Source organism: Pseudophryne corroboree, chromosome 11 (genome assembly GCF_028390025.1).
Source record: "Pseudophryne corroboree isolate aPseCor3 chromosome 11, aPseCor3.hap2, whole genome shotgun sequence".
Taxonomy (NCBI): Eukaryota; Metazoa; Chordata; class Amphibia; order Anura; family Myobatrachidae; genus Pseudophryne; species Pseudophryne corroboree.
Genome location: NC_086454.1, coordinates 146,867,636 through 146,879,952, shown reverse-complemented (window position 1 = coordinate 146,879,952; position 12,317 = coordinate 146,867,636). Strand labels below are relative to the sequence as shown.

Genomic DNA, 12,317 nt, shown 5'->3' with positions numbered 1-12,317 from the left:
TTCCAGACTTTAGCACAGTGACGGCTAACATTTACCTCCTATTAATGCACAAATCATCCCCCTAATAATATCAGCAGAGCAGATTTGAGGACAAAGAGCTTGTAACATTAAAGAGGGATTAAATTGGATAGATTTCATCCGGAGGATGTTATTGCTTGTTTTAATGGGTGATAGAATGGGATAAAGTATTCCTACATTTTGCGGCCATACGCAGAGGACAGATACCATTTTATAGCCGCCTAGCCGGCACCTAACATTGAGTAAAAGGACGCCCATATTAGCCATTTACGTATGAACCTAAAACTAATGTATCTGCCGCAGTGTTGTGAGGTGGGTAGATTGGAAATATGTCCCCATATTATACAGCGAATGTAACCAGGGCCGTAACTAGGGGGGGCTAAGGAGGCATGTGCCCCGGGTGCAGGATTTGAGGGGGCGCCAAGGGGTTACAGAGGAGCAGGATTTTTTTTATTAATTTTTACCGGCAGTGCTATTCTGCTCCAGTGAGACAGTATTACCAAAGGAGGTTGGTGATTCCGCACCAGTGTTGCACAATTACATGTGTTTGTAAGGACCAGTATATATTTATACGGAGATAATCTCTTATTGCTATCTGGTGGTGCACCCAGAGTCAGAAAAAAGCTAGAGCAAACATGAAATGAAGAAGACTCTTTTTTGGGTGCACTCTTGTTAACTGTGTATATATGAATAATATTAAAACATATAATTTTATTATGCTTTATTAAAATATTGTCCGTATCCAGTCATTCTCCCCATGAAATTAATATATATCACAAAGCGGAGATGTCCATAAATAAATATATTTGTTGGGGAAACAAAGTCACAAATGGGATTATGTCCTGGTTTAGTCTATCCCAATATAGACTGGCATGGAGGTGTAGATATAATCACCGTCCACCTGTTCTCATGCCATACCAGTACAAGCAATGCTTGTTTTAATGGGACCAAAATTGGTCATGCAAGAGTAGGTATCACTTACACCGGGAGTGTGTATACCATATGTACTACCTTATCCTGTCCCTGACACTCAAAACCCTAATGGGTGTGCCTGATATAGAGGAATAGAGAATTCCTAATTAATTCTCACCTAAGAGAGTAATCATACATCTATTCTTATACCGTATCAGTACAGGCTAACGCATGTGTTGATGAGACCAGAATTTATATTATACAAATGTTCTTGCCTGAGAAAATCAGGAGGAATATATACAGGTGGGAAAGAAGAAGTAGTGGTGATACTGCTGTTGGTATTGAGTTTTGATTTGAAACAACCTCAGATTACTACACTGGGTATTCTCTGAGGGTCACCCCTCAGATACTGACCCAGCCCATCACCGTTTTGCTTCCAAGATCAGACGAGATTGGGCTCTAGCGGTGAGGTATGATAGTAACCTATAAATGAGGTGTTCCACTCACCAATGAGAGTGCACCTATTTAGTAGATTAGAAGACAAGTGTGGATCTGCTGTCCCTGTTAGACCTGGGATTACTCCCAGGAATCATGGATGAGAGTCCACTGAAATAAGAGAAGTAATGAATTATTTGTAAGAAAATGAGAAGATAACACAATGCACTATTCAGGCAAAATTGCACAATTGCACATCTGTATTGTCTATGGTATGTGTTCACGGTGTCCCCGTATACAAGAAAATGGGGGAAATAACCTGTTATGGGAAAAAAAAAAAAAAAATTTTTTTATCCACACATTTTCATTTCAATTTGAACAACATATCCAATAGTATCATAAAGAGCGGTCTCAGATACAATGTATATAAGAATGTATGACGGGTAAAGGTATTATAGTAATCAGGTACAGCATGCGTGTGTCACGACTGGAGCTATCATCTCCATTCATTGGTTACACCTGGGATAGATATGCTGTCTTATGCACCAATTAGTGTATATTCCAATGAAAAATCACAAGGACTGATAGAAAGAATAATAATATCAAAAAGTGATACCGATTACCGCCCAGGTCCCTGGGTCAGTTAGGGGTGATTGGTAGTATAGGTATTCTCCCATGTAGGATCCTATTGCATGCCTTGCTCAGAGTCCTTACTGCATATTAGGTAGGAGTCAGAGTCCTTACTGCATATTAAACAGGAAGCATATTGATAGGAAAACGCGTTTCACCCGTAATAACGGGCTTGCTCACTTCCAATGCTGCTGTCCTGGCTAGTACTGGGTTTAAAAACCCTGTTATTAATTGGTCAGCCAATGGCTGTTCGTTTCTAATTGGAAATACAGCTCCTGCTGTGTTCGGCAAAAGCCGTGATTGCATGTGTGGTTGCTTAGCAACCCAGGGAGTGTCAGCCTATCAGGGGTGAGGGGGAGGTCCCAAGTCCCGGACGGAGAGAGAAGCGGTTCTCTTACCGCTGTATCTATATGTATATATATGGTTGCTAGGCAACCTGGAGGATCTCGGCTTGCGGGAGGTGAGGGGGTCATATTACCGTGGATATTATGGAAAAGAGGGAAACACTATGTGCCTGGCTTTGTGGATATCGAGCCAGGCAGCTGCCCTAATCGAGAATACAGCTCCCGCTATGTTCGGCGGGAGCCGTGATCGTGTATGTGGTTGCTTAGCAACCCATGAGGTGTCAGCCTATCGGAGGTGGCGGGGAGGTCCCACGTCCTGGACGGAAAAAGAAGCGGTTCATTTTCCGCTATGTCCGTATATATGTATATGGTTGCTAGGCAACCTAGAGGATTCAGGCTTGTGGGAGGTGAGGGAGGTCCTATTAAAGGGGACACACTGAAAGAAGGACGCTCTATGTGCCCGGCTCTATGGATATAAAGTCAGACAGCTGATTAGTCATGGCTAGTATGTAGGCGACTCTATTGCTATGGCAACCTTATATACATTTTATACATTTCTCTTGTGGTCTGGATTTTCTAAAGGTAGCGTCACATTGCATGACAATAGAATATTAGCATAAGTGGATAAAGAAAGTGAATAGAAAGAGATAAAGAGAAAGATAAGGAATAAAGTTGTGTAATATATATAAAAAAATAATTTTTTGTTGTTTTTTGGGATAAATTATACGTCAGTGGGATTTAACCGCCCAGATATGGACCTTTATTGTATAGCTTGTGGATTGGGTGTGGGAATGGCCAGTTGAGTGGAGAAAGTTAGGGGGGGGGAGGGGTTTTTTTTTTTTTTTTTGTTGGGTTGGTGTGGAGGGGCGGGGGGGGGGGGGGGGAGGTAATAGGAGATAGTAGTATGGGGCTTGAGAAGCCTGAGATGGTGAATGGACGAATTGTGACAGGGTCATGAAGGAGTTTACATGGTTTAACTTGTCAGTTGGTGTATGTGGGTGAGAATTGTGATATTATAGTGGGTTATAGATAAGTGGGCGGTGTTGTCTGTGAGCTTTATTTTGAGGGGGTGAGGGGGGGGGGGGGGAGGGTAAAGGGGGGGGAGAGTTGTGAGAGGGAAGAATGGGGAGGGGGGTTATGCGGGTGTGGTGATGTGAGAATTGTTGTGAGGGAGAAAAGGAGGAAGGGGTGGGATGATTATTGATAGTATTGTGATTGAGGAGTGTATCTTATTGTCTGTTTGGAAAATGTGGTAAGTGTATGGTAGGGTAAATGCCTACCATGCGTGAAATAGATGGTGAGAAAAGGACTCCAGGATGTGTGATTACTTTGAACGGATTGAGATTATAAATGGATAAATGAATTAGATAATTAGGATATTGGTGATAAATAAATTGTAGAAGTGCCTGGTAGGAAGAAGAGAGTAATTGCTACACATGGTGATTACATGAGGTTAGTAGAGAGTTGGATCTTCATTGTATTCGATTTTGGTGATGCTGGCTATTGTAAATGTTGTTAACCATGAAACAATTTTTTGAGATTTTCAGAGAGATTTCAAAGGAAAGCACTATAATTAATGCTTTCATTTAGTCCTTGAGGTCTATATGTATTTAATTTGAAAATCCATTCTGTTTCCCGTTTAAGCAGTTCTTTCGTCATATCTCCTCCTCTTATTCCCAGTTGAATTTTGTCCAGACCAAACACCTTGAATTCTTTTGAGAAATCCGTGTGATGAGAGTGGAAGTGTCATGCCACCGGAGTCAATTTTTTCATTCGGATCAGGTCTTGTTGGACGTTTCGGCAATTCCCTGCATGTTCCAAAATGCGTTCTTTTAGTTTTCTTGTCGTCATCCCGACGTATCTTAGATTGCAATTGCACTCTATACAGTATATCACTCCTTGAGTGCTGCAGTTAAAGAAGTGTTTGATCTGAATGGATTCTCCATAGCGGTCAGTCACAGAATTGGTCTTCGATATGAGGGAACAGGCCTTGCAATGCCCGCAGGGGAAGGAGCCAGTTGGTGTGTTTGATTTGACCATAGGTTTTTGAAAGTGACTCCTAACTAGGAGGTCTTTGATATTCTTCGCTCTCCTCCAACTCATCTGGATACTATCATCTATAAAGGGTGCTAAGTCACTGTCTAATTTCAGAATAGGGAGATGTTTCTCTATTGCTTTTTTTAGAAGCCTCCATTCCGGACAGAAAGTCCCGATGAATCTGATCTTCTCATCCTTCTCCTGATGTGTTATCGATTTGGCTGGAAAGATCAGAGAGTCTCTTGGTATTTTGGTTACTCCAGTGCATGCCCTCTTCAATGAGCGCTTGCTGTAGCCCCTCTCTAGTAGCCGCTTGGTCAGTTCCCGGCTTTTAACTTTGAAGACCTCTTCCTCTGAGCAATTGCGTCTGAGTCTTAAGAATTCTCCTTTGGGAATATTTTCCACCGTCGGTGGAAAATGTGCGCTCGTTTGGAATAATAGAGTATTGGTTGCTGTTTCTTTTCTGTACAGCTCAGTTGCCAGGTATCCCTTGGGGGATTTGTATATGTGGACATCCAGGAAGGCTATCCGGTCTTGGCTGATGGTATGCGTTAATTTCAGATTCAGATTGTTTGTATTAAGGAGTTGAATAAATTCCAGAAGTAAGTCAGAGTCTCCATCCCAGATGACAAATATGTCGTCTATGTATCGCAGCCATAGTATGATGTGTACTGTATATTTGTCATTATTATCCGTAAAAACCGACATCTTTTCCCACCACCCAAGAAAGAGGTTTGCATACGTTGGTGCACATGCTGCCCCCATAGCGGTGCCCCTAATTTGGAGGTAAAAATGTTCTTGAAAAGTAAAGTAGTTCTTCTGTAATACGAAGGCTAGTAGGGAGTATAGAAGATCATTAAAGGTACTCTTCTCTCCTCCATCCAGAAAATATTTAGTAGCACTCAGACCTGCTTGGTGGTCAATACTGGTGTACAGTGCTTCAACATCCAGAGTCACAAGATAGAAGCTATCCTCAAAGATGATGTTATGAATTTTACGCAAAAGATCCGATGTGTCCTTCAAATATGAGGGTAGTTGAAGAACATAGTCTCGGAGGTGTAAGTCTAAAAAGCGACTGGGCTGCTCCAAGAGGCCCCCATTGCCAGACATGATGGGTCTACCAGGTGGTTTTTTTAGATCTTTATGTATCTTAGGGAGGAGATAAAAAGTCGGTGTCTTTGGATTCTGTACAGTCAGATATTTATATTCTTGTTTGGTTATTGTTCCAGCGGCTAGTGCTCCTTCTATTAATCCAGTGTATTCCTTCAAGAATCGTGATGTTGGGTTGTTTAGTAGTCGTTGATAGCAGGTGGTTTGTTTTAGCTGACGTAGTGCTTCTGTAACATACATCGTGCTCGGCCAAAGGACTATGTTCCCTCCTTTGTCTGAGGGTTTTATTATTACCTCCTTCCATTCTTGTATCTCTTTTAATGCTGCTCTTTCTCCTGCGTCCAAATTTGGTGGAAAGAAATGAAGTCTGTTGTGATTTTTCTTCTGTATTACGTCAAATTCTCGGGATACCATATCCATAAAGACTCTGATTTCTGGGCTATTATTATCAGGGGGAAAGAAGGTTGATTTCCCTTTACACATAGGACGATGTTTGCTGGTCATTTCCATCCCAGATTCCTGTTGGAGTTCTTCTAGAATTTCAATCATGCCCAAATCTTCAGTATCCCAAATGGGATCATTATCAGCCAGAACTCGTGTGGGGTCTTGTTTCTTAAAGAATTTCTTTAGGAGTAATTTTCTCCCATACATTCTCAGGTCTTTCTCCCACAGGAATCTATTGAATGGTTTAGATGGTGAGAAAGACAGGCCCTTGCTTAGGACCTTAGTTTGTTCTGGGGTGAGTATTCTCTCGGATAGATTAATGATCTTTAAATGATGCATAGATGGTTGATTTATCGAGCCTTCCTCTGTCGCTCCGGATATCTCGAGGACCGTGGGGTGTCCCAATTGTTGTTCCTTCCTCTGTCTCTTCTTTCTCCCCCTCCGTATTGGCCTCCGGGTCTGGTTCTTCCTCTTGTTTTCTGGCCCCGACCTAAAAAATAGGGCGAGTCCTCTCTATCCTCCGGGATATAGTGAGTGCGTGGGGCGTCCGTCACTTCGTTTGCTGAATCTTCGCTATTAGATGACTCGAACTCGGAGAAGGTATAGTCCTCTTTTGGTTTCCTCTCTCTATGTTTTGGGGGCTGTATGTTCCAACGAAATTGATTGCCCTGTGAGAAATCCCGTTTGTCCCTTTGAAGTTTGTTTCGCTTACATTCTATGATGTTTCTTTCATAAATCTCCAGGTCTCTCTTGTGTTTTTCAAACGTAGATTGAAAAGAGAGATCTTTTTCCCACTTTTCCAGACTTTTTCCAACCTCTTCTATTTCTTTTTCTACCTGATCCAGGATCAGGGTGTCATGTTTGATGAGTATGTGTATTAATTCACTGGAACATTTAAGAAGGGTATTTTCCCACTCTGCCTTCAGATTATCTGTGGCTAAGGGAAAAGAGGGAAAAATCCTGGGTCTGAGGCCTCTTGGTACGATTTTGTGTTTAATATAATTCTCCAGAGTGGTGATATCCCAAGTGAGTCGTGTTCTCCTCTGTAATGTTTTCTGGAGTTTAGATAATGGGCCCCTCCAATCAGTAGTCGGGTTTTCTGAGTCCCCAGTTTCCAAAAAGAGATCTCCAAAGCCCTCAGTGTTCCTACGTCTGGTAAGTTCAGTTTTTAAGGAGAATGAAGACATCATAGGCGATTCTGATGTTCTGGTGGATACTGAGTTGATCCAGGGCAGTGGCAAAGAAAGAGAGAGACCACTGACAACTGGATAAAATGTTAGTTGATTTGACTGTGCAGGAATCAGAAACTGATCTAGGATCAGCACAAATACAGATTTACCAAAGGAGGTTGGTGATTCCGCACCAGTGTTGCACAATTACATGTGTTTGTAAGGACCAGTATATATTTATACGGAGATAATCTCTTATTGCTATCTGGTGGTGCACCCAGAGTCAGAAAAAAGCTAGAGCAAACATGAAATGAAGAAGACTCTTTTTTGGGTGCACTCTTGTTAACTGTGTATATATGAATAATATTAAAACATATAATTTTATTATGCTTTATTAAAATATTGTCCGTATCCAGTCATTCTCCCCATGAAATTAATATATATCACAAAGCGGAGATGTCCATAAATAAATATATTTGTTGGGGAAACAAAGTCACAAATGGGATTATGTCCTGGTTTAGTCTATCCCAATATAGACTGGCATGGAGGTGTAGATATAATCACCGTCCACCTGTTCTCATGCCATACCAGTACAAGCAATGCTTGTTTTAATGGGACCAAAATTGGTCATGCAAGAGTAGGTATCACTTACACCGGGAGTGTGTATACCATATGTACTACCTTATCCTGTCCCTGACACTCAAAACCCTAATGGGTGTGCCTGATATAGAGGAATAGAGAATTCCTAATTAATTCTCACCTAAGAGAGTAATCATACATCTATTCTTATACCGTATCAGTACAGGCTAACGCATGTGTTGATGAGACCAGAATTTATATTATACAAATGTTCTTGCCTGAGAAAATCAGGAGGAATATATACAGGTGGGAAAGAAGAAGTAGTGGTGATACTGCTGTTGGTATTGAGTTTTGATTTGAAACAACCTCAGATTACTACACTGGGTATTCTCTGAGGGTCACCCCTCAGATACTGACCCAGCCCATCACCGTTTTGCTTCCAAGATCAGACGAGATTGGGCTCTAGCGGTGAGGTATGATAGTAACCTATAAATGAGGTGTATGAGAGTGCACCTATTTAGTAGATTAGAAGACAAGTGTGGATCTGCTGTCCCTGTTAGACCTGGGATTACTCCCAGGAATCATGGATGAGAGTCCACTGAAATAAGAGAAGTAATGAATTATTTGTAAGAAAATGAGAAGATAACACAATGCACTATTCAGGCAAAATTGCACAATTGCACATCTGTATTGTCTATGGTATGTGTTCACGGTGTCCCCGTATACAAGAAAATGGGGGAAATAACCTGTTATGGGAAAAAAAAAAAAAAAAAATTTTTTTATCCACACATTTTCATTTCAATTTGAACAACATATCCAATAGTATCATAAAGAGCGGTCTCAGATACAATGTATATAAGAATGTATGACGGGTAAAGGTATTATAGTAATCAGGTACAGCATGCGTGTGTCACGACTGGAGCTATCATCTCCATTCATTGGTTACACCTGGGATAGATATGCTGTCTTATGCACCAATTAGTGTATATTCCAATGAAAAATCACAAGGACTGATAGAAAGAATAATAATATCAAAAAGTGATACCGATTACCGCCCAGGTCCCTGGGTCAGTTAGGGGTGATTGGTAGTATAGGTATTCTCCCGTGTAGGATCCTATTGCATGCCTTGCTCAGAGTCCTTACTGCATATTAGGTAGGAGTCAGAGTCCTTACTGCATATTAAACAGGAAGCATATTGATAGGAAAACGCGTTTCACCCGTAATAACGGGCTTGCTCACTTCCAATGCTGCTGTCCTGGCTAGTACTGGGTTTAAAAACCCTGTTATTAATTGGTCAGCCAATGGCTGTTCGTTTCTAATTGGAAATACAGCTCCTGCTGTGTTCGGCAAAAGCCGTGATTGCATGTGTGGTTGCTTAGCAACCCAGGGAGTGTCAGCCTATCAGGGGTGAGGGGGAGGTCCCAAGTCCCGGACGGAGAGAGAAGCGGTTCTCTTACCGCTGTATCTATATGTATATATATGGTTGCTAGGCAACCTGGAGGATCTCGGCTTGCGGGAGGTGAGGGGGTCATATTACCGTGGATATTATGGAAAAGAGGGAAACACTATGTGCCTGGCTTTGTGGATATCGAGCCAGGCAGCTGCCCTAATCGAGAATACAGCTCCCGCTATGTTCGGCGGGAGCCGTGATCGTGTATGTGGTTGCTTAGCAACCCATGAGGTGTCAGCCTATCGGAGGTGGCGGGGAGGTCCCACGTCCTGGACGGAAAAAGAAGCGGTTCATTTTCCGCTATGTCCGTATATATGTATATGGTTGCTAGGCAACCTAGAGGATTCAGGCTTGTGGGAGGTGAGGGAGGTCCTATTAAAGGGGACACACTGAAAGAAGGACGCTCTATGTGCCCGGCTCTATGGATATAAAGTCAGACAGCTGATTAGTCATGGCTAGTATGTAGGCGACTCTATTGCTATGGCAACCTTATATACATTTTATACATTTCTCTTGTGGTCTGGATTTTCTAAAGGTAGCGTCACATTGCATGACAATAGAATATTAGCATAAGTGGATAAAGAAGTGAATAGAAAGAGATAAAGAGAAAGATAAGGAATAAAGTTGTGTAATATATATAAAAAAATAATTTTTTGTTGTTTTTTGGGATAAATTATACGTCAGTGGGATTTAACCGCCCAGATATGGACCTTTATTGTATAGCTTGTGGATTGGGTGTGGGAATGGCCAGTTGAGTGGAGAAAGTTAGGGGGGGGGAGGGGTTTTTTTTTTTTTTTTTTTTTGTTGGTTGGTGTGGAGGGGCGGGGGGGGGGGGGGGGGGGGGGGGAGGTAATAGGAGATAGTAGTATGGGGCTTGAGAAGCCTGAGATGGTGAATGGACGAATTGTGACAGGGTCATGAAGGAGTTTACATGGTTTAACTTGTCAGTTGGTGTATGTGGGTGAGAATTGTGATATTATAGTGGGTTATAGATAAGTGGGCGGTGTTGTCTGTGAAAAAAAAAAAAAAAAAAACGACTCACTTGGGATATCACCACTCTGGAGAATTATATTAAACACAAAATCGTACCAAGAGGCCTCAGACCCAGGATTTTTCCCTCTTTTCCCTTAGCCACAGATAATCTGAAGGCAGAGTGGGAAAATACCCTTCTTAAATGTTCCAGTGAATTAATACACATACTCATCAAACATGACACCCTGATCCTGGATCAGGTAGAAAAAGAAATAGAAGAGGTTGGAAAAAGTCTGGAAAAGTGGGAAAAAGATCTCTCTTTTCAATCTACGTTTGAAAAACACAAGAGAGACCTGGAGATTTATGAAAGAAACATCATAGAATGTAAGCGAAACAAACTTCAAAGGGACAAACGGGATTTCTCACAGGGCAATCAATTTCGTTGGAACATACAGCCCCCAAAACATAGAGAGAGGAAACCAAAAGAGGACTATACCTTCTCCGAGTTCGAGTCATCTAATAGCGAAGATTCAGCAAACGAAGTGACGGACGCCCCACGCACTCACTATATCCCGGAGGATAGAGAGGACTCGCCCTATTTTTTAGGTCGGGGCCAGAAAACAAGAGGAAGAACCAGACCCGGAGGCCAATACGGAGGGGGAGAAAGAAGAGACAGAGGAAGGAACAACAATTGGGACACCCCACGGTCCTCGAGATATCCGGAGCGACAGAGGAAGGCTCGATAAATCAACCATCTATGCATCATTTAAAGATCATTAATCTATCCGAGAGAATACTCACCCCAGAACAAACTAAGGTCCTAAGCAAGGGCCTGTCTTTCTCACCATCTAAACCATTCAATAGATTCCTGTGGGAGAAAGACCTGAGAATGTATGGGAGAAAATTACTCCTAAAGAAATTCTTTAAGAAACAAGACCCCACACGAGTTCTGGCTGATAATGATCCCATTTGGGATACTGAAGATTTGGGCATGATTGAAATTCTAGAAGAACTCCAACAGGAATCTGGGATGGAAATGACCAGCAAACATCGTCCTATGTGTAAAGGGAAATCAACCTTCTTTCCCCCTGATAATAATAGCCCAGAAATCAGAGTCTTTATGGATATGGTATCCCGAGAATTTGACGTAATACAGAAGAAAAATCACAACAGACTTCATTTCTTTCCACCAAATTTGGACGCAGGAGAAAGAGCAGCATTAAAAGAGATACAAGAATGGAAGGAGGTAATAATAAAACCCTCAGACAAAGGAGGGAACATAGTCCTTTGGCCGAGCACGATGTATGTTACAGAAGCACTACGTCAGCTAAAACAAACCACCTGCTATCAACGACTACTAAACAACCCAACATCACGATTCTTGAAGGAATACACTGGATTAATAGAAGGAGCACTAGCCGCTGGAACAATAACCAAACAAGAATATAAATATCTGACTGTACAGAATCCAAAGACACCGACTTTTTATCTCCTCCCTAAGATACATAAAGATCTAAAAAAACCACCTGGTAGACCCATCATGTCTGGCAATGGGGGCCTCTTGGAGCAGCCCAGTCGCTTTTTAGACTTACACCTCCGAGACTATGTTCTTCAACTACCCTCATATTTGAAGGACACATCGGATCTTTTGCGTAAAATTCATAACATCATCTTTGAGGATAGCTTCTATCTTGTGACTCTGGATGTTGAAGCACTGTACACCAGTATTGACCACCAAGCAGGTCTGAGTGCTACTAAATATTTTCTGGATGGAGGAGAGAAGAGTACCTTTAATGATCTTCTATACTCCCTACTAGCCTTCGTATTACAGAAGAACTACTTTACTTTTCAAGAACATTTTTACCTCCAAATTAGGGGCACCGCTATGGGGGCAGCATGTGCACCAACGTATGCAAACCTCTTTCTTGGGTGGTGGGAAAAGATGTCGGTTTTTACGGATAATAATGACAAATATACAGTACACATCATACTATGGCTGCGATACATAGACGACATATTTGTCATCTGGGATGGAGACTCTGACTTACTTCTGGAATTTATTCAACTCCTTAATACAAACAATCTGAATCTGAAATTAACGCATACCATCAGCCAAGACCGGATAGCCTTCCTGGATGTCCACATATACAAATCCCCCAAGGATACCTGGCAACTGAGCTGTACAGAAAAGAAACAGCAACCAATACTCTATTATTC

At 41.9% G+C, this 12,317-nt stretch overlaps 1 protein-coding gene and 2 pseudogenes across 1 annotated transcript in view; all 3 read right to left on the bottom strand.

Moving 5' to 3' along the window:
* Positions 1 to 12,317, bottom strand: part of FLRT1 (fibronectin leucine rich transmembrane protein 1) — a 327,690-nt gene that overhangs the window by 270,914 nt on the left and 44,459 nt on the right. The gene's annotated exons all lie outside the window — the stretch shown is intronic.
* LOC134971416 (5S ribosomal RNA) lies at positions 1,297 to 1,414 on the bottom strand (annotated as a pseudogene).
* LOC134971415 (5S ribosomal RNA) lies at positions 8,048 to 8,165 on the bottom strand (annotated as a pseudogene).